General features: G+C 46.7%; 1 long non-coding RNA gene across 1 annotated transcript in view; it reads right to left on the bottom strand.

Moving 5' to 3' along the window:
- Positions 1-21,252, bottom strand: part of LOC133624809 (uncharacterized) — a 189,177-nt gene that overhangs the window by 1,879 nt on the left and 166,046 nt on the right. Inside the window, exon 2 of the long non-coding RNA XR_009818143.1 lies at positions 8,589-8,702. This is a non-coding gene — a long non-coding RNA (uncharacterized LOC133624809). The remainder of the gene's footprint in view (positions 1-8,588; positions 8,703-21,252) is intronic.

Consider the following 21,252-nt stretch of genomic DNA (forward strand, 5'->3'; position numbering starts at 1 on the left):
AGCGTACTAGATCTTGTGTTAATGTTCCAGTCCTTCACACACTGATTAATTTTTCATGTGCTACCAGGCCTTTTTCAAGCAGAGACTGCCAAACCGATGCAATCTGGCCATTTAGTAAGCTGTTTCTTTCCCTTTTTGTTTTCCTTACCCCATACCTTGAGTTACAAGCCTGTGGAAGGAAGGAAGGGTCTGTCAGAGGACTTGTATGATATTTGTGATTTATTAGCAATTGCTGGCACTGGAGTCCCTGCAGGTCACAGGACCCTGCCTGTGCTAGGCAACACATTGATGCTGTGCTAGGCAACATACTGAGGAGGAAGAGGGAGTCCTTTTCCCAGACCTTTTAACTAGGCAGAAGTAGTTTCCCCCCTCCTATGTGATGGGAAGGGCAGTAGAGGCGCTGGCTGATGGAGTGCACCGTGACAGTGTCTGGAGCTGAACCCAGATCTACATGGCACCGCAACGCTTCTCTTCCCCCCTGACAACACATTCCAGTTCCTCTCAGCTTCCTTGCAAGCCTGAGAAACATGCTTTTCCCTTGCCTAGAGCCTGCACAACTACAGTTTGCAAGGATTTACCACTTAATGGCAAAATTCTGGCCGGCAATTACGCCGTGTTCTCTCTGCCAAAGCACACAGATGAGTTGTAACCAGAGAGGGGGTTTTTTCCCATTCTCCCTCCAACTTTGCCATGAGGTGGCAAAGAAAACTGATGGGTTGCACTCACTTTCCCCTACTGTGCCAGGAATGACACATGCCAGAAAGCTGTAGCTCAAATCCTGTCACAGAGATTGCAGCACAGCACCAGAAGTGATGGGCATTCTTCCATCCGCACCTCGTGTCTGAATCAGCACCACAAAGTACAGGCCATGCAAAGCAAGCAGAGCATTAAATAAGCTTGTGTTTCTCAGATCAAGGCTACTCTTCACCACCTCCTTGATACAGAGGTGCTTTGGCCTTCCTTCTTGATACAGAGGTGCTTTGGGCTTCTTAGACTGATGACAACCAGATGTACTCCTAACAGTTCTGCTTCATTTCTAACCCCTAAAACAGTGTCTCAAACAGGATCATCACGTATTTTGTTTCTTGTAACAGGTCTGAACTTTTCTCCCAACGTGAGAATACATTGGTGTCAGTGTCAAGACAGACCATGTGAGCACACATGCTGTAAGGGAAGTGGCCATACCAGTGCTTAGAGCAAAAAGCTAACTCTGTTTTGACAGATTCCCTGTGCGACTTCAGCCAAATCTCTTTGGTGTTCCATAGCTCAATTTCTCACCTGTACAACAAGGAAAAGGTAATCCTGCCCTCAGGAGAGTGCTCTGAGGATAACTGCACAGGGGTTTGGCAGGGACTCTGACACACAGCATGCATAATGACCCCCAGATACCTAAACCCAATCCTTCTGATGGAAACATTTATACCCCTGTAGTTCCTAATTCCACCTATACATTACCACATGGGTAAGATGGAGCAAGATAAGCCTGTTGTCTTAACCAGATCTCTCCTGGCTGATCAGTTAGCATTTTGACTAAGCCAGCACCTTGGCTTCTGTGCTGCCCATCTATGCTGCAAGTAATGCAACCATCAGGCAATTTCTACGAGAAGACACAGGCACAGAAAGAGCAGTGCTTTGTGAGCTCCCTGCTGCCGGCACGGTCCCAAGTGACCCAGCCCAGCTGTGCTGTGTGCCTGCTTTGAGCATCACTGTGTACTCTGCACAGTTTGTCCTTACCTCATCACTCCACACATGGGATGCTATCCCCTTATTACCCTTACCCAGGGCACTGACCTCAATTATTAACTGCGTTTAGCAAGGACATTATTAAACCTGACTCTCTGTTCCCAGATGAGCTATCATGTGTCTCTCTTTAACACAGCAAGAACCTTTTTCTCACCCCATGCCCTTCTTATTACCCTTTAATGTGCCCTGAAGCCTCTGGAGCAACCCCATCCATCCCAGATAATATCATTTCTGGAAGGAGAGAGAAAAAGACCCAGGAAAGTCCAATCTTGAAGATTTTTTTCCCATCTCCAAGACATCTTTCCATTTCCTTTCTATTTTAATCATTCATCTCTAATAACAAATTCTAAAAACCAAGAGATCTCTCTAGTCACAGAAAACTGTTCAGCTGCAGATTAAAACACATTACAGTTTTTAGCAGGACACTAGTCCCTTTTACTTGTGAAAATTGATCACAACTGTCTATCATGATTAAAAAGCAAGCAGACATTAATAACTATATACTAATTAGCTTATGTTTTAATCATGGCTTTTATGCCAAACAAAACCAGAAGTGTCATATAAAATATCAGCAAATAGCTCTACTTCTGTGCTTGGCAAATGCAGCTTGCAAAGTGCTGATGACATCAGGGCACTGAAGGGCACTGGGCAATGCTGTGTGCTCCACTTAGGCTTTGGCTCAGGAGCAGCCCTGCGCCACAGAGCAGTTGGGGCATAGCCCTGGATGTAAGCTAGAGCAGCCCTAAGGCAGCTTTGCTTCATAAGCAGCAGCAATAAGCTGCTGTTCCACCAGCTGAAATAAGGAGACCTCAGCAGCCTCTCATCCTGTTTTCTCTTTCCTTGCTCCTTATCTGGATGCTTTCACATGGCAGGATCTGTCAGGACACATGTTGGCAAGGAAGTCCTTCTGTGTCACACTCAAAACCCACAAGCACGTGGGAACCCTGGGTTAATGGGTAACCTCAGTTAGAGATACCTGCAGTGCATCTGCATCTCACAGCAAGGCTGTAGCCTTTCCATAACCCACTCAGCAGCAACGCTGGCTGCCCAGCCAGCAGTGCATCCTGCATTTCCAAGTGCCAGACTACACACTGCAGTGCCCCACGGCTTCACCTGACCATACATCACACTTGTGCCCTCTGCTTTGCTCCACCACCCAGTCGGGCAACCTCACATTTCTCCCAACACACCCTTTATGCCAGAAAAACCGTTCTGGGGCTGCAGTTCTGAAGGTAACTGTTATCTTTTTCAGTTTCCACTACTGTCTTCTCCTACTGGTCTCACAGTGCCCAGCATCCCAAGGCCCTCATCTCCTCCAGAGCCCCTAGGGGCTGCTATATTGCAAAAAATACGGCGAGCAGCCGGAGAGCACGCAAACTTTCATCAAACCTGTCCCTTGGCTTATGGCAAGCTGCTGAGAAACACAGCCTGCAAATGCAATGCTATGACTGAATATTGCAAGCACGACGAACATTCTGTGGATGAGAATGCTCCCTCCCCTCAAAATATTTGTTTTCAATACCCACAAAGTAGCCTAATGTCATTTAGCGAGGAAAATTCTGGCAGTCGATGCACAATCTGGCAGAGCTACAGGAGCTGTAGGTGTTATGATACACACACAACATGTTTTACAAATAGAAAGTGGTTTCCAGAGTTCTTTAATATATTCTAATTTCCCCCACCTCTGCCCAAAAAAGCTGCAGTTATGAAAATACTGTTGCATACTGAAATATTAAACTAGAAATCTGAAGAGAGTTGTTTTTTTTAAAAGCTCTCTTTTCAGCTATTCCTTCTTCTCTCTTTTTTTTAAAGTCAGGTATGTTTTTAGCAACTTAAACAGGTTGGGTTACCCACAAGAAGTAGTAATTTTTCCACCTAGCAGATTGAGGTATTCATACCCTCTTTAAACACTTCTAAATTTATTCTCCAGTATTATTCAAATAGAAATATTTGCATGTACACCCTCAATCGGATAAAACCCTTTCAGTACTAACCCATGGGTAGAAACCACACAAATGAAGAAGATTAACAAAATGCACCTTCTTTGAATCTAAAGAGCCTTTGGAAGAAATCCTTCTAAAACCCCATCCTGTCTCAATAGGTCATTAATACCATTCCTTACAGGAGAATCCTGCTCAAGTGCAAACCTGGTATCTATACAACATGCAAATATCTTAAGGGTGGGTGTCAGGAGGTTGGGACATCCCTCTTTTCTATAGTAGGCAGCAACAGGACAAGGGGTGATGGGATGAAGCTGGAACACAAAAAGTTCCACTTAAACATAAGAAAAAGCTCTTTCCCTGTTCAGGTGAGGGAGCCCTGGCACAGGCTGCCCAGAGGGGGTGTGGAGGCTCCTTCCTTGGAGGGCTTCAAGCCCCACCTGGACATGTTCCTATGTGACCTGATCTAGGTGACCCTGCTTCTGCAGGGGGGTTGGACTGGACGATCTCTAAAGGTCCCTTCTAACCCTACCATTCTGTGATTCTATGCACTGAGATATATCCCTTTTCTGAAGAACTTGCTGGCTAATGGCCAGATGGGTAAGGAGTTATCAGCCTAACTTACAGCTGGGAGACCAAAGAAAAAAGAGATTGAATGAACAGCTCACAGGCACCTGAGACATCCATGCCAGCACCAAGGACCAGTTTTCTTGCCCACTAATCCTGTGCCTCAGTCACAAGGCTTCCTTCTCAAGAAATCAAAGCATCAGCTGCTTCTTGTGAATTTTCAAGGAGCAGAAAAACTGAGTTTGAACTTTGAGTCTCTGAGGTCTACAGTTTCACTCTCAGGTGAAATGACCACACTCTCTTTGAGGAAGAAAAAACCCCTTACAGAGCATTCAGGAGCGAGCAATGAGTCACTCTGCTGCTTGTCAACAACTGCCCCATCCAAAGAAGAGCACATCTCCTCTTTGTGTGTGGGTACTTCCAACCCAGACCTTCACACAAAGTCTGAGTGGAGACACCGACCTGAGCCCACAAAGGGTATGTCAAGGACATATCACGCAGCGCTAACAACGCCGTACTGGCAGCCTACACTTGAACCAAGGAGTGGAGGTGTGTGGGCTTTAATTTCCCTGGGCAGTGCCACAGGACTGTGGGCATGTAACAGAGTGGGACAGCACAGAACTGAGTAAGTCTTGCTGCTTGGGTCAGCACCAATTGCACAATGCTCATCCACACAATGAAGATACGTCAAAAGTTTCTTCTGGCCTGGGCATTTCCTCTGACCTGAATGGCTGGGCAGGTGTCTGCTGGTGACATTCAAAGCCAGCGTCCTAACAGCTTCATAGGTGTTTTCATAATCCAAAGGAAGATGTTTCCAGTTTCTCTCAGACAAAAATCTTTTGGAAATACACTGTTCTCAGTTGACTTTCTTGGGATGGGGGATTAGCAATTCGGCCATGAGTTTCCCCTACAAGGAGAACACCGAGGTGGAGGAAAACTGCTACTGCTGGGTTTGGCAGGCTGTGCTGCCTCAAATACAGGAGGACCTCAGTGAGCAGGACCTGGAAACTACTACAGTTTCTCAGGCTTTGGGACCTGCTTATTCCCACAGCCTACAAAAGCACCACGTTCAATCTGATACACGTCTCACAAAGAAAAGCAGCCTCTCTGACTGCAAACATCCATGCTTGCCAGCATCAAATATCTCCCAGACATCTTTCAATTGGTACACAAGGCAATCATGGGGCTTCATGTAGGCTGTGATGAGGGAGAAGCTGTCCTGCTGCATTGCTACTGAAAAGGAGATGATGTGATGCTAAGAACAGGGCTAGAGCAGTGTGGTACCTGTGCATCAGCTGCAGATCATGACCACAAAGACAATCCGTAGCCTGAGGACAAAAATAGAGAATAACTTGCTGGAAATTACCTGAACTACCTAAATAATGCTTGCTAAAAAATTATGTCTTGATTCTGCCATCTGTTAGTCTGCAATTAGCTCCACAGACAGCAGAGGAACTCGCACTAAAATAAAATACTACTCAGCAAAAGGTGGGGCTGAGTGATTGTGCCTTCAGCATTTCTTACTTGTTTGCAAATAGACTCCCATCTTTACAACTCTGTTTATTGGGCCAGCTCCTCTGAGCCGAACTCAACAATGCTGAACTAGGGTAGCTCTGGATTCACGATTTACAAGCATTTGCTGATAGTTACTGCAGCCTGTTGGCTGTCTCCAGGTTGTTTGCTGAATGCAGTAGTACTGCTCGTGGTATTTCCACCTCCTGCCGCTGCACAGGCACCCCAAGCCATTGGGTTATGAATGGTGAGCCCAGCTTTGCAGTGACCATCGAGCCATTGGCGAAAGGCTTTTTAACCTGTCTCTTCCCCTGGATAATTCCAGCTGGGAGATGTAACCCTGACCATCAGTCCAGTCTCCAGGCGAGTTGAGTCCCAACCCAGCAGACCATGCGGTTAAGTCCTGAGGGACTTAAGCATGTGCTTAAGTTCTCTGCTGGATCAGTGCCTTTACAACCAGTTCGACTGCTTTGTTAGCAGTGCTGAGCACCAGGGCTGAGCTCCAACAGGAAATAGCAGCTTCCCTTTGAAGTCCTGCCACTGATGTTCACGTAGGTGGGACTTCAAAGAAGAGCCACCGCTTCCCCTCCCAGTATCGGAGGCCCCAGTGTTGGAGAAGCAGTACTGCTGGTTTTAATTGCATTAAGGGATGCTTTAGGGCGGACGATTCAGCCCGTCTCAGAAAAAGGACAACTTAAAAAGGCTCCCACCTGCTGGCAAGAGACCCAAAGAAAGGTTAACTTGCACCCCAAAATACCCTTTAAAACATGGAAAGAAAACTCTTCCACTTCTGTTAACTCTAATGCCACTGAAATCTACACTGCGTGCCTTGTGAGCATCACTTACTCTGGAGCTGTGCTCCTGGCCATCATAAGGGCCCCTCGCCAACTGGGATGAGGAATGGCCAACCTCAGCTCCTATAACAGACAAACTCACCTCAACACTGGAGGAACTCACCTCAACGGTGGCTAAACTGAGCCAACGTGGAGAAATACCCCTACAGGCAACCTACACGGCTGATTCTGCTGCTGCCTGCCTGTGCAGCCATACACAGCAGCAGACACTCTCAGTATCTCTTTACCTTGAGAGAAAACAAAGCAGAGAAGTTCACATCCTAAATGGTGCAAACGAACTTGACTGATACCAACACGTGGTTTCACCTTTTCTCTTTCCAGACTTGAAGGCTGCCAATATCCAGCTCTTCTCTAAATCTTCAACCAGAAGCAAAATGCAGTCAGATGGGAGAGGCATCAGAGCCCTAACACAGAAAATCCTGAGAACCACTGAGCACTGAATGCACTAGAGAAGCAGCCAAGGTGCCCAGGGAAAAATGCAAATAGTTCAGGATTTGTATGGACTTCCAAAGCTTTTCCATGCTCATATTGCTTGTTTTTCTCTTCCCTGGAAATCCCTTCAAAAATCCAGATTCCATGTGTTTCTCCATTCACAAGCTAGCTCTAGCTACAGAAGCAGGCATGGGTTTTGAAGGAAGAAGAGTATTTGTAGTATCTGAAGACTTAGTGTGACCTCACTACAAAGAGCTCAGCTGAGCTTTGCTGTCAGTCACTGACTTGCCATAACCTGGTCATCTTGACAGGTCATATTTTGTATCTCCACACACAACACTTGTGCATTGTTTGCCAATCAAACCCAAGTCAGCAGTAAAGCAGTGTGTGCCAGTAGGGAGAAATAAGAGGAGGAATTTTACCCCAGTAAAACCAGCCAAGCAAAGATGTGCCCCAAAAGTGCAGGGAGAGCTTGATGCCAAATCCTGAGGGGCTGACGGCAGCAACATCAGTACAGTGTGACAAGATTGGATTTGACCTCTCAGATAATCCCAACCCAAACTCTGATATCACCAAAAAACTCAACTGAAACAATTTCTGGTGCAGGAATTAAAAATGAGTATGGAAAGTCACTCATGTGCCATGGTGGCACAGCCATGTGGCTTTGGCTTTGCTCAACCACCTCAGCTGCAGAACAGCTTGCATGGAAATGCTTGAAGAAGTACCTCTTTTTATCAACAGAAAAGTGCTCTGTTTCAAGAACATTTCTCTTAAAATCTTTAGCTCCTACCAAAAAAATGCATTTTCAGCCAAAATTATGTAACTCTTGCATATTCAGCAGTTTCCCATCACAGAGTCTTGGGATTTAGGAGTCTGGGGGTTTTAATTGCTATTTTTTTCTGCATATTTAATCAACATTTTCCACCAAGAGAGAAAAAAATACTGTGGCCAAAGTGTAGGTTTCCTTGCAAGGTTGAGAAGGGCAATGGGGAGGAGGGGTCGCTGTATTTTTCCTTAAAGACACAAACATTCTCTTATAACTGGAGTCACCCCTGCACTTGTGAGCCTGACAAATTTAGAGGACTTAAAATCAATCAGTAAAAAAAGAGCTTGACCACAGAGGAAGTTCTGGTCAACCCTTCAACTTTACATCATAGACAACATTTATTTTATCACAGCCTTAAAAAATTAAAATAGAAAAATGCATCTTATTGGCAAACAGCAGTTATTTTCTTCCACTGCTCAGATATTTTTATAAGCCCAGTTCCACCAGCCTCACTCATGTTGAGAATCACCTTACCCTGCAGGGCAGACCATTTATTTAGAGGTGAGATATTATGTCCCAAGCAGGACACTGAGATGCCTCCACCCAACAAACACTCTACTGTGCAGCTGAGCAACATCCCAGGTCCAAGTCTGGTTTGAAGCATTACACATACTGTCTGGATACTGGCCTCTATAAATAAACAGGCAAGAAGGTTTGGAGAAGAGGTGAAGCCTTTCTCATTAGTTGTGAGCAAGGAAGGAAGTTGTACCTTACCAAAGACTGTGGGGATTCACAGCTCCTTCCTTCCCTTAATAGCACTGCTGGAGGCAGAGAGGAGCAGGGCAGAGTGGCCTTGCAGGGATGGTCCAACCAAACAGCCAAGGCAACCTGCAAAGTGAAATACTGCACATGAGAAAGGGTGGCAGAACTTGCCTGACAGATACCTTTCTTGCTGGCTAATCATGACCACAATTTATAGCTCTTTCCACTAAACCTTTGCAAAAGGACACAATGGCCAGGAGACTGATTTGAATCACATACTACGCCTTAACCCGTGTGTGTTCAGAGAATTGGTTCTGATAGTTTGTTTTGCCCCCTAACATGTTTTTTTGGGTCGTTTATACATATCAGCTTCAACAAAACTTCCACTGGGAAAAGGTTTCTCTGGTCCAGGAGGAAACTTCTGGTCAAAACACACATAAACAAACCCTCCCAGAGCAGCCAACGGTTTGAGCATTCAGCTGGAGCGCAGAAGACGTACACTTGAAAGCCTGATACAGATCAGGGCGTTGAACTTGGATCTCCTAAACCCGAGAGGGATACCTTAACCCCCAGGCAAGGGGCCACTCTCAGATGTTGCTTTCCTCTAGGAGTCATTTCATATTGGATGTAAGTCATAAAATATTTGCTAGTAACAGTGAGACCAATTCTGCAGCCCAGAGGCCAGAACGTTGAACCAGTAAGAGCAGGAACGTGATGCTGGGTCTCCCCTCGGCCAAGCGAGTGACTTGGCTATCTCCTGGTTTATTGAGGAACGAGAGAAAAGCCCAACCCCTGCACAGATCCTGTGTCTCTCAAGTGGAACAGAAAATACTTGAAACCTCACAACATCTTGTGCAACAGGGGACCCGTTTCCCACCCGCTGTTCCAGGGAGGTAGACCCACAGCCTTTATCACCTCTTGTCGCCAAAGTCAGAATCTGGCCTGCTGCCTTCCACCCGAACTCAGAATACACTTTCATCTCTAGTATAAACACCCAGAAATATCAAAAGCCCTGTTGACAGTACTGTTCTCATTTTCTGCTTTAAGAAGTTGCCAAAATGTACAAAATTAGACTGTCCAAGTCACAGTAGGCTGTTTTGTCAGTTTATCCAATCGGTAACGGAATCCTATCGTAACCTCTATCATCCTGACTCTTTTTCTTCTCTGGTTTTTTTCTTGTCTTCCCCCACCCGCTTCCTTTCTTCCTTTCTTTCTTAAACAAGAATTTCCCCCTGGAAGGGAACACAGCTCTTCCAAAAATTAAATCACAGCATCAAATTTCAAACCCTCGACTATAAATCAAATATCACGTTGACGCCGAGGAATATTCCTTTGCACGACACACGCTGCTGGAGCATTGTCTGGGCTGCAGATATTACCCTGACACAGACTGTGGATATTACTCTGCTAAAGGGTAACTTGGGAATTCCTCTGGGAATTTACTCTGAAGTTGCAAGGAGTCAGAAAGAGGCATCTCTCACTGCCTCTCACCTACCACCTCAAAGAGCACAGCTGAGGACTGGCCCTGTGTAGTTTTCATTTGCTTCCCTGTTCCTTTCAAAACTCACGGGCCTTAAAAGAATACAGAATGAGGTACTTCCTTATTTCATTAATGAAAACAAGAGGAAAATAAGTGGCACCATTTAACAAACAGCAATTCTATGGAAAACTGATGGAGCAATGTCAAACGTGTCTCTAGCACCAGACAGAGTTCCTAAGCAGGGAAATACATCCCCACAGCAAGGCATGCGTGACATTTGCAAACGACCTTCACTTGAAATCAAAGTGCAACATACATTACCTCAGTACATAATTCATTCTTGATCTATTAATAATATATTCATTAACATATTAGCAGCAGTAGCACTGTTAATAGGAGTAATGCTACTAGTAATGTCATTGTGGTGCTAACAGGTTTCGACACGCTAGTTCTACATGCATATAAAAGGATTCGTGACCCAGCATCACAGAGGTGGTGAGACAAGAAGTTTGATAACCTTACCAGTTACCTCAATGCATGTGTGCTATTATGTCTTATATCCCTGAGGAAGCACAGAAGAACTAAATGTGCAATCATGAGGACTGTTCAGGTATGAGATCCCCAACTGTATCTTTGCTGGACAAGGGGTGAAACCCTAAAGAATGGGGTTTCTTTTCATATTCCTTAAATGTTTCTGTCAGTGCTTAATTGAGTGTGTAATGCCTTGTAGGACCTGTGGAGCTCTTGCAGAGATTTCTGCTTCTCCAGCTTGCAGTAATACTGTTACCTCAGGGAAAGGTTTGATGAAATCATTTTGCAGAACTTGTCAAGAACTACTAGAGAGCAAAACCACACAGCCTTAGAAAAGCTGTTGTATGTCTCATTTTCTACTCTTCATTTCCCTGCTTGGAAATCCCACCCAAAAGGACTTGAGGAATTGATCGGTTAGTTTGGGATTTCCAAAAGTACAGTTCCCCTGATGTTGAGGGAAGGTCCCCACACGGCTGAGCCCACACACAAGGCTCAGCCAGCACTGCCACGTAGCCAGCAAACCCTGAGAGCCCAACAGAAGTGTGCTGACCTACAGCCCAGCTCCTCCAGAGAAGTGTCAGACTCGTGGTGGCTGTACTCTGCACAGGGAAGACTCTTGCACAGGATGGTTGAAAGTTATTGTGCCATTTCTGATCATACAGTGCAACTCTGATTTACTGTATGAGTAAATACTGCTCACAAGATTTGGGGTGAAATCCAGATTCAGGTTTCCAATATCCTTAAAAATCTGCTGCTTTAAGAATCCAGCTTTGAGGTCAGGCCCTTCCTTGGTTCTATGAGAAGAAAAAGTATCCCTGGCTTCAAGCACAGACAAAATCTGCAAGCACAGGTCTGCCTCTGCACCTCCATGGCACAGGGGAAAACGAACCATTCTGGATACCCTTGTACCCTTGAACCTGTGACATATGAAATCCACACTTGCAATGGAAACTAAGACTGGGAAGGCTGGGAGCCACAGCTGGGGTGGAAAATATCCATGGTAGCATTATATAAGAACAATAAAAAGCAAGACTATAATTACCTTCCTGTTCTCCCTCACCACGCTGCAATGAAGTCTCTGCCATTAACATCTCATCTACATACAAAGGTAGTGCATTTTTGGGTATATTAGAATATTGAAAGCACTACAGCTCTCACCAGAAAGAAAAGTTGTATGGTATAAGTCAAAGTAGCTTCTATCAAAATCGCTGCATTCACATGAGGTCTCGTCCCACCACAACCAGTGGTAACAAACATCAGTTCACAACTATTTCCTAACAGTAGAAAAACTGTATCAAGGCAATTTTTCACGTAAGCCAGGCCTAAAAATGGCTGTTAGAGTAGCTGCCAGGAAAACTGTGTCATATTCCAACCCTTTCCCAAGCCTCATGGTACTCAGCAGCAGTTTCAAGCCCCTGTCCTTGCAACGGCACCAGCTCGCCTTGGGGTCTGGCCAGACATTCGTGAAACCAGCAACGCCGAAGGTGCAAAACCAGGGGACCAACGTGGGCTCCAAATCCAGGACTTCAAAAGAAGGAAAATGCTGTCATTGCAGCCTATTCATCACTCAGGTGGGCTGCTAAAGGACAGCCATCAAGGCTGATATTGCTCTGGTGATGCCTCAAGGGAGCTCTCTGGCCCTGAGAGCAGATGGAGATGGGTCTCCAGCCCCACAGCCTCGCTGGAGGTAGCTGGGGCCATCTGAAGGGCTGTGAATGTTTACCTTACCTTCACAACTGGTTTATCTGGCTCCCACCTGATGGCTTTTCAGAGCCCCCAAACTATTATTATCAAGAAAATGGTATTAACTACTACATGCCCAAGTGAGTAAGTAGACAGGCTCACCCACTGGGAACGGGAAAACAAATTCTCAAAGTCAGATCTCTCCTCCTCCCTTTCCTCAGGCTCACCTTTATTTTTAAAGACATAATCAAAACCAGCCCAGGTCACCCCACGCGAGGCGGGAGGGACAAGGCTCCAGGAGCCTCCTTTCCTGTTTTTAGGCTCTTCCATAGCTTCATCCAGATCACTCAGATAATGGGCAGAAACCTGCTCATTGTGTGCTTGCTGCAGTAACCTTGCAGCCTTGCCACAGCTGTCTGCCTTCCTCCTCTGAGTTAAACCACTACCTTGCAATCTCCACTGGTGTAAAAGACAGCAAGTGGGTTCCCCCTTCCTCACCATTCTAAAAAGTGAACAAGCTCCACTGATGCCTCTCACCCACTGCACTTCTGACAATCTGTCCTGTGCAAAAAGCACACACAAAGCCTGTGTCTCAGCAAAAGAACTACACTATTTGGATCACACAGTGAACAATGTTTCTTGTGAGATCTGCAGAGGCATGAACTTCATCTCTGCAGTGCTTTTGGGAAGTCTCTGCCACTGAATCTTACTCCTCTCTAGAGATGGGGACAGTCTTCCCAATGCTGCTGAGCTGCAAGAACATGGGCTTTTATATTCAAGCTGCTTTTATGGAGGCTTTTGAGAGGGGAGCTCCTAAATTGAAACCACATTGCCCAGCCTGAGCCAGAGCCTGCTGCATGAGCCCTGTCTACTCCCTGAGTCTTTCCAGTGCTGACCGCTTCCCAGTGAGAGCACAAAACAGTGGGGCCAGCATGGAAACAGTACTTAACAGCTTACAAACCTCCACCAGAGCCTTGGGACGCTCTTTTGTCTTCCCAGGGCCTTGGTGGGTACAAAGTGGTCTGAACAGCTCTGTGTGTGTAGCTGCTACCAGAGAAACACCTCTCCTTGTTTCTTTTTCCAGAGGAGAAGCTGTTGGGCCCTGCTCGCCATCTCGCTGCCTTCTGATAACCCTTTCGGCATCCTCCTGTTTTCTGGTTATTCATTTGTTACCCCTGAAACCTGATTCCTCATCTCAGCCCTCTCTTATCAGCCCCACAGCAACGGGTTAGTTTTAATCTTTGTTCTCTTTCTCTGTCCCCAAGGCCTCGTTTTGCTAGGGGAGGAGGTGAGTGATAGGACTGATGTTTGTGGGGGGAAGGGGCTGCCATCCATTAACTGTCTGTTATCTATCTATTCATCTGCCCAGTAAAACAAAGGTATGATTGTTGCTCCAGCTCACAGACCTGTGCTGGCTTCACTCCAGCTACTGTGGGGCAGAGGAGGAGAGGAGATATGGAGGCACAGCCTGGCAACCAAAACGTAAGGCCTCCTGGGCCGAGGTCTGTCTGACCTTTTCACAGCTGGTACTTGAGAAGCACTGATGAAGTGAGCAGGAGCTGAGCCCATCCTGGCCATTGGGTTCCTCCACTTGGGTGTATGAACCTGCCTGTAAAACATGAGATTGATTCCACACCACCCTGGCATCTGGCAAACCCGTTTTGGGCTGTGCTCTTATTTAAGCAATTATATAGGATATAGGGTGCTAGAACATGAGTTCCCTTATCTCTGTTTCCCACATTACACCCTTTCCTAAGGCAAACTGATGCAGCCCCATTGAAGCCGAGGCACTGATTGACACTAGCTGAAGATCTGGCCCCGATTCTGCCCGTGCTTTGCCTCTGGGGAGTCATTTACACCTGTTCAGAGTGCAAAACCAGCAGCTACCACTGGAGCTACAAAGCAGTGAAGTTCCATCCCATTGCCTTCAGAGCCCAACATGCCACGCACTGATCAGTGGCACAGGGCCCAGTTCCCATTGCATCTAAGTTGGTTTTGGCGTTGCACATAAGCATCCTCTCTTCAGCTTCTAGTAAACCTTGACATAGCTGCCAAGTTTCATGAAAGAAAAAGTTATGACCCAGTTCCTGAAGGGTGACTTAGTACAAATAACTTTCAGTGGCATGATGACACCCTCACGACATCCAGCAACACATTTGTCCCTCCATGAAATGTGGAGCCAAGAACCAGTTCTGATCCAGCATTACATGGTGAGTATCTTTTATTTTCCTTGCACACATAAAGCCTGGGCAATCTCCGGAAGAACTGTGGTTGTGCAAGCCAAACAAGGCTTGGCTTACTTTCTGAACCATCAGAATAGTGCCAGTTTGCATGGACAACATTGGCTTTTGAGCAAAAACTCAAAAAACCCCTTTATGCCTGAGTTAGACCCCAGCTCACTGCAGCTAGCTGACTTTCCTGGGTTGTCTCTTCAGCCAGCCTTAACCTTGTGGCTGAAGACTCTTGCAGGGACTAGGGAGACTGACTTCCATTCACTGCTTGCAGGAATTGAGGCTGAACTTTGCCATTTTACCAGTCTCAGTGACATCCCACCTAGCTTGGCGCTATTTTGTGGCCTCTGAAGTGCCTGTGCAATGGTAAAGCTGGACAGCCACCAACACATATCTTCACAATCTCCATTTTCCTTTGAGACTTCCCAGCTCGAAGATCGCTCTGTTGGTTTTTTTCCCATTGCCCCTCAAAATCCAATGAAATCACTGGAAGACCCCTGGGACCAATCCGAAACAAAATGGATCCACAGCATTTAGATCTATGACACCATGTTTAGATCTGTGGGTTGCTTTGGGCTTCTAATTTCCATGGGGATTTGCATAATAAAATACAGTCATAGGCTGGGCAAGTACACTGAGCAGTGGCTGTGAGCCAGGAACTAATGAGCTCTGTTGCAGACTGTTTAGCTCTGGACAAGTCACTTGACCTTCCAAAGTCACATCCTCCCCATCTGTAAAATGGGGAGAGTAATACTTGCCTCACAGGGGTGTTGTGAGGATTAATTAGTTGCTGCTTGTACACGGCTTTGATGATGTTAAGAACTACATGACTGCTAAGTATTGTTATTGTATCATGGCTGGGAAGATATTGCAGCTAGGGCTAAATCCTGCCCTGGCAAAAAGATGCATCTTGTAAAATCAACTGCTGGGCTTGCGCAAGCAGTGCTTGTACAACATTGGTACCAAACATCAATATGCACCTTGTACCTTTGAGGTTGCCAGTTCCCCAGAAACAACAACCTGCTGGGTGTGAGGCACCATCCTGCTGCGAACAGCCCTGGCCAGAAGCCCAGCTGCAAACTCTTTCTCTCTGGCCCCTACAAAATGAAATTTGTAACTGTTTCCCTTGGGCCTGTTGGCAGTGACCTCGGGGCTAGAGCTGCTGTGCCACACAAAGCCCACGGGCACACCAGCCCAGGCAGCAGTGCCACAGGCTGCTGAGAGGACAGCCGAGCATGCCCCTGCACACGGCAAAGCCATGAGGGCTGCGGGGAGACACGGATCCATGCACGAGTTCAGGTGGGAAAGATAAGCTCCCCTTGCCTAAATAACTCTTAGGTGGGTGCCTCCTCTCCCTTTTGCCTCTGCAGCACTTGGGCCTAGATAACACAAACTAGTGCTCAAAGAAAAGAATTCCACCGACGGCAAGGGACTATGGCTCGGGATCATTAATAGGCTCAAGCCACAGCATCCAGCCTACTCGAGGAACACACAGGAGTTATGCGTCCAAATTTCAGTGACATTTAGTGGAAGTCAGCCAAATGGGCTCCCTTTGATTCCTTTGAAATTTGAGCCATAACTGTCACTGTCTCTTAGACGTGTGAACTGCTCTGAGAAGCCTCCCATATAGATTAGACTGCGATCAAAGAGTTGCACTAAACTGAACTGGATGAAGACGGAGGGCTGAGGTGAGGCTGATCGGCAGCAAAACAGACCCCAAACCTAGCAAGTTTGAAAGGGTTAACAAGGAAAGTTGTTTGGGTAGACTGTGTACATTAACTATCATTTTCAGGCAGCATGCAATGACTAGTTAGTGGGGCTTATCATCCCCAGCTATGCGAGGAATTACAATAAATGCCTGAAATGCAAGCAGGTTTCCGGCTTAGGTAGGTAAATAATGGAAGTCACTATTTTTGTCTGAGTTGCAAGAATTCCCCGCACACACAGGCTCCCCACCCCCTCCCCACTGTAACACAGCTAACTCTACTCCCTGCTGCTTGGCAAAATGAAGCCCTTTCATGCATCCTTGGGACTTTTGCTTTGTCCGCACAAGGAGCCGGCTGGTTATTTCCTTTTTGGTACAAAGCAAGAGGTTACATTTTCTGCATTCATTTGTTTTAAATGCTCCCAGAATGTAATGACCTAAGGATGAGTGGAAGGAGATGGGAGCCGCTCTGAGGCAGGGACTGCGTGGTTTGATAAGGAAAATGTAACACAAGCAACCAAGGTGTAATTCTGGTGCTGACCAAGCCTGGTAGTAATCCTCCCGCTGCCTTCAGTGACATGAGGCTTCCCCTTTGCAGCACCATCGGCTGCAGAAAATACTCTCAAGCTATTCAGTGATTCATCTGGAAGAAGACTCTGGCTGCCTCTGCAGGATAGAAACAGGGTAAACTTTGGATAGCACCTAGTAGTAAACAGGGAATAAAGTCATTACAGTCGTGGAGTTTATTCTCATTTAGCCCAAGGCCCTTTTCCCTGCCCTGGCATCCCCAGGCACGTGCCTGATGTGGTCTCTCTCCGAGGCCCCTTTGGGGTTTGTGCGATGCAGGCGACACACCTCAGCTGAAGGAAACATCGGGCTACCGCCACGGGAGGGGAATGGGGTGGGATCCCGAGCCCTGTGAAGTCCCATGTCAGTTTGGCCAGGCTCCAGGGACGTCCATGAGAGCCTCAGCCGCTGCTGCCAGTGAATGGACAAACTGTTTGTGAAGCGGTGCTGGGGGAAGCCCGGCGGAGGCACGGAGACCACGGTGCCAGGGAAGGGTTAACAGCACCACGGCTGCAAGAGCGTCCTTCGTCCCTGCTCAGTCCTTCCTCACTGCTTCACACATACGGTATTTCTTAGCAAAGTGAACATATTAACACTGGCATGCTCCCACACACCGCCTTGGCTCTCCTCCAGGAAATCACAACCCAGCTATTTGGCTCACAAGGCCACAATTTTATTTACACAATCAACTTCTTGATAAACATACAACTTACAAAATATACCACACCCTTAAAATAAAAAAGGCAAAAGCAGGAGGGGAGAACTGCAGCAACCTGACCTTCTCGGCCAAAAGGGCCAACCTGCTTTGATTTGATACCCCCATCCCCAAAGAACTTCCCCTGTAGATACAAGAGGGTTTGCCTGGCCTTTATGGCAGGGTCCTGCTCAGGGGAGACATGGGGGGACTCCATATGACAGGGAGATGCCAGAGAGATTTGGGCTGACTTAAGCAGGTTTCCCTGTGGGCATCAGGGAGTGCAGGGCTGCCAGCACCCACTGCACCTATGGCCCTCGAGTCCCCACCTTCACCTCCTTGCCTGGTGCCACCACAGCTCCTGGGTAGTGCAGCCATCCCCTTGGGAGGGGAGGAGTGCCCTGCTTTGCCAGTCACCCCGAAACAGTGGCAGCCAGTCTCCTTTACTGCTCTTCTTCTTGACATGGATCTTGGCAAAGCAGTCTCTGTGTCTCTCTGAACAGTAGGATTTTCAACTTATCAATCTAATTAACTGCAAGTGGAAGTTGTAGGTTTTATTTTGGGAGGAAAACATTGCCAATTTCATGTGGCAACCAGATTAGCTGGAGACATGCTCCGCTTTGCCAGAACACCAGTTAATTCAGCCTGGAAGCAGGGAAGCTGTGAAGCCTAAATCTCCATCAGCCCCGCAGGGCACTCGCTGCCTTGGGTGAAGTTCTTCCTAAACATCAGATAAAACTGCATCGGCCTTGCAGTGAACTGAGAAGCTCACATATGCATGCTGCTCATATTTGGAGTCACCTGAACTCGGCTCCACCACCTTCTCCTTCACCTTCTGAGCTCACATTTCTCCACTATCCCTTCAATTGCCTTGTTGGCTACTTGACAAAAGGCTCACAGCCTCACTCCATCGACTTTGTAGGCACAGGAGTAGCATCTGGTGCAAGCCCTCCAAGAGCTCAGGACAATAATTGTTCTGCTAAACTTCAAACTGGACACATAAAGACAAAGAGATGCTTAAATGCAGCCTAAATTCCCCTCAAGAGAAAGTGCATGAGAAAAGATAATGGGCCAGGGGAACTAAACTGATTAATACTGGCTGAGGATCTGGACATATCTGCTTTATTCCCTGCAGATAAAAAGATCTGCCTGAGGCTAATAAGCTTTTGATAGTCTGGGAAACAAAGATTGATTCTCTTTTTTAATTATTTTTCCCCCCACAAATAGGAAGAACCACCTTCAAATACCTGAGACACGCTGCAATTATTTAGACAGATAAACATCTTGATTTCTAGAGATAACAGGAGCTGAATGGTTGGCCTCAAAACTAAGTACTCATGACAATTCTTGAAACAAGAACATTATTACTCTCCATTTCCACTACAATTTGCATACAACTGCAAAGAAAATCCTTCTCTCTTTGCAGCTGGAAAACACACGGCAAACACACTACCTGAAGCCTTGCCATAGCTCCTGAACAACTGGAGGCGGGTGGGTGAGTGGGTCCTCTGAGCCATTCTCCTGGGTACAGCTCAGGGTCTGCATTGCAGCCCAGAACATTGGTTCCTTTGGATGAATACATGCCTGACCTTGCTACAAACCTCAGCTCCCTCCCAGGAAAGGACACTGGAGATGAGAGCCAAGACCATGGGAAGGTCTGCAGGACTGGGTAGGCTAGTACCATGGCAAAAAGCACTTCCTTGAGAGAAGAGCGGGGAGTTTCTGAAATAATCTGCTTCTTGCCTGCCATACATTTTGTTTTTCTCCACAGGCTGGGAAAGGAGAATATGGGTCCACCAAAGCAGATTGCTTAGGTGATGGAAATTTCCCTGGCTAGCCATTACAAAACAACTACCATGCATTCATTCCTGTCTCTTCCTCTCCAAAAAGCAGCAGCTGAAATAAGAGCCACCAAGATCTGCCATGGGGAGATCTTGCTCTTGGCTCATGTCACAGAGACACTCTGGGGGTGCTGCAGGAGGCTACTCCAGCCAAAGGGCTTGGGAGGGAGAGTGTCCTATTTTTGCAGCATCCATCCTGTAAGGGTCACGCACCCACCACTGTAACAAAACATTTGCAAAGAGTGATTTCGATCTGTCTGCTATGGATTCAGCTGCACATAAACAAAAGGCTCTTCTTATATTGCAAATCATTTCTTCAGATAGCAGCTGTTGCCTGATTTCTCCAGAATGGCCAACTCCTGCAATTTTATAGGGACTGATACTACATGGAGTGGATTTACACTACAATAATTTTGTACCTAAGAACCTCATCTCTGATTTAAAGTCAGATTTTATCCTCTGCGGATGCAAGGACTCAAGTTCCTCTGATGCAAAAACCAGAAGACAACTTTCACCCACCTCTATGTACCAAAATCTCAAGGTTCCTAAAGGCAATCTCTAGCTTGTGCTTTTTTGGATGCTGCCATACAAAAGAGAAACAGCTCTCAGTATGCAGGCGTGTAAGAAGTGCAATAAACCAACAAACCAACTGAACTGGTTTGCTGAAAGTATGTTCTACAAAGAGCTTCCTTAGTCCATCTGTTAATCTTACATAGTATACATTACCTCCCAAAACGAGATGTCTTGTCAGGAATGACATTTAGATACCAAGTATTTCCAGTTGCATGTAACCACTTAGCACGTTGCTGTCACCGCCTTTCCGGAGCAGGCATGTAGCCGTGTGCTCCGTCCCCAGAGACAACAGCTGTGTGCAGACTCCTGCATAGCTGCAGCAGCACCAGCAGCTTTTCTACAGGGCAAAGGTGGGCTGAGGAGAGCCTACAGCTACCTGTCAAACCACCTCATCTAACTCATCCCAGAAGGATTATACCAACAGCCAACAGCTCAGAGCAGCTCCTGCACTGCAGCTCTTTCTGTTGCTAAGCATGGGGAGAAGACTGGCAGGATCAAAAGAGCTTCTCAGAGCTCCCTGGAGACTCCCATGTCCTTGCCACCACTTGCAAAGCTAACGGGCTCTGCAAAACTGAGCAGCCATGGGAACAACGTGCCTTGGCCCAGTGACCACTGTCCCTGCAGAGTAATGCTGGGGTAAGGACAGAGTACAAGTGATCTTGCTGCCTGACCTTCCCACCTCACACAATTCACATTGGTTTTCCCCTGTACTCCCCTGCACCTCTGCCCTCCAAAGACTGGGAAGTAAAGTCCAAAGAGAGTCAAGGCCCAAACTAGAAGTATCACAGTTGTGCAAGCAAGGGCAAGGACCTCCAAGCACAAGGACATTTCCAACAGAAGCACTGATGATTTCTCAGAAACAGGCTCCGAATTAGCCTCATCAAGCCTATTTCAGAGACACAGGAGGGCAAGATGTGGAGGAGGACTTCAAGGGTGCTTTCAAATGAACTGAATCAGAGGTTTACCCAACCCCACTCTTTCAGAAGTTTCTGAATAACGCACCAGCTTGAACCACTGGAAAAAAACAAATAAATGAGCTGGCAACTTTCACAGGGAGGAGCCTTGAAGCCCAGTTCCCAAGACCACGCCAACCAGCTCCGTGTGACAGCATACAGGAATGAAAATAGGTAGGTAACATTAACAGAAATACACTGAAACTTAATAACAGCAGCTTGTCAGGACATGCACCAAAGAGAAATGGCTCATAATAGCTGTAGCTTGTATCATGAATGTTTCATAGCCATCTGGAGCTGCCTAAACTCAACTGGTGTTTCGTGTGCGCTGTGGTAACCCAAGGTGCATGATCTGGGAGGAGACTGTCAAGCTGAAGTCCTAACATCTGTATTAAAAAGAGATACCGTTTCTCTTGTC

The sequence above is a fragment of the Colius striatus genome, chromosome 2, assembly GCF_028858725.1.
Source record: "Colius striatus isolate bColStr4 chromosome 2, bColStr4.1.hap1, whole genome shotgun sequence".
NCBI lineage: Eukaryota > Metazoa > Chordata > Aves > Coliiformes > Coliidae > Colius > Colius striatus.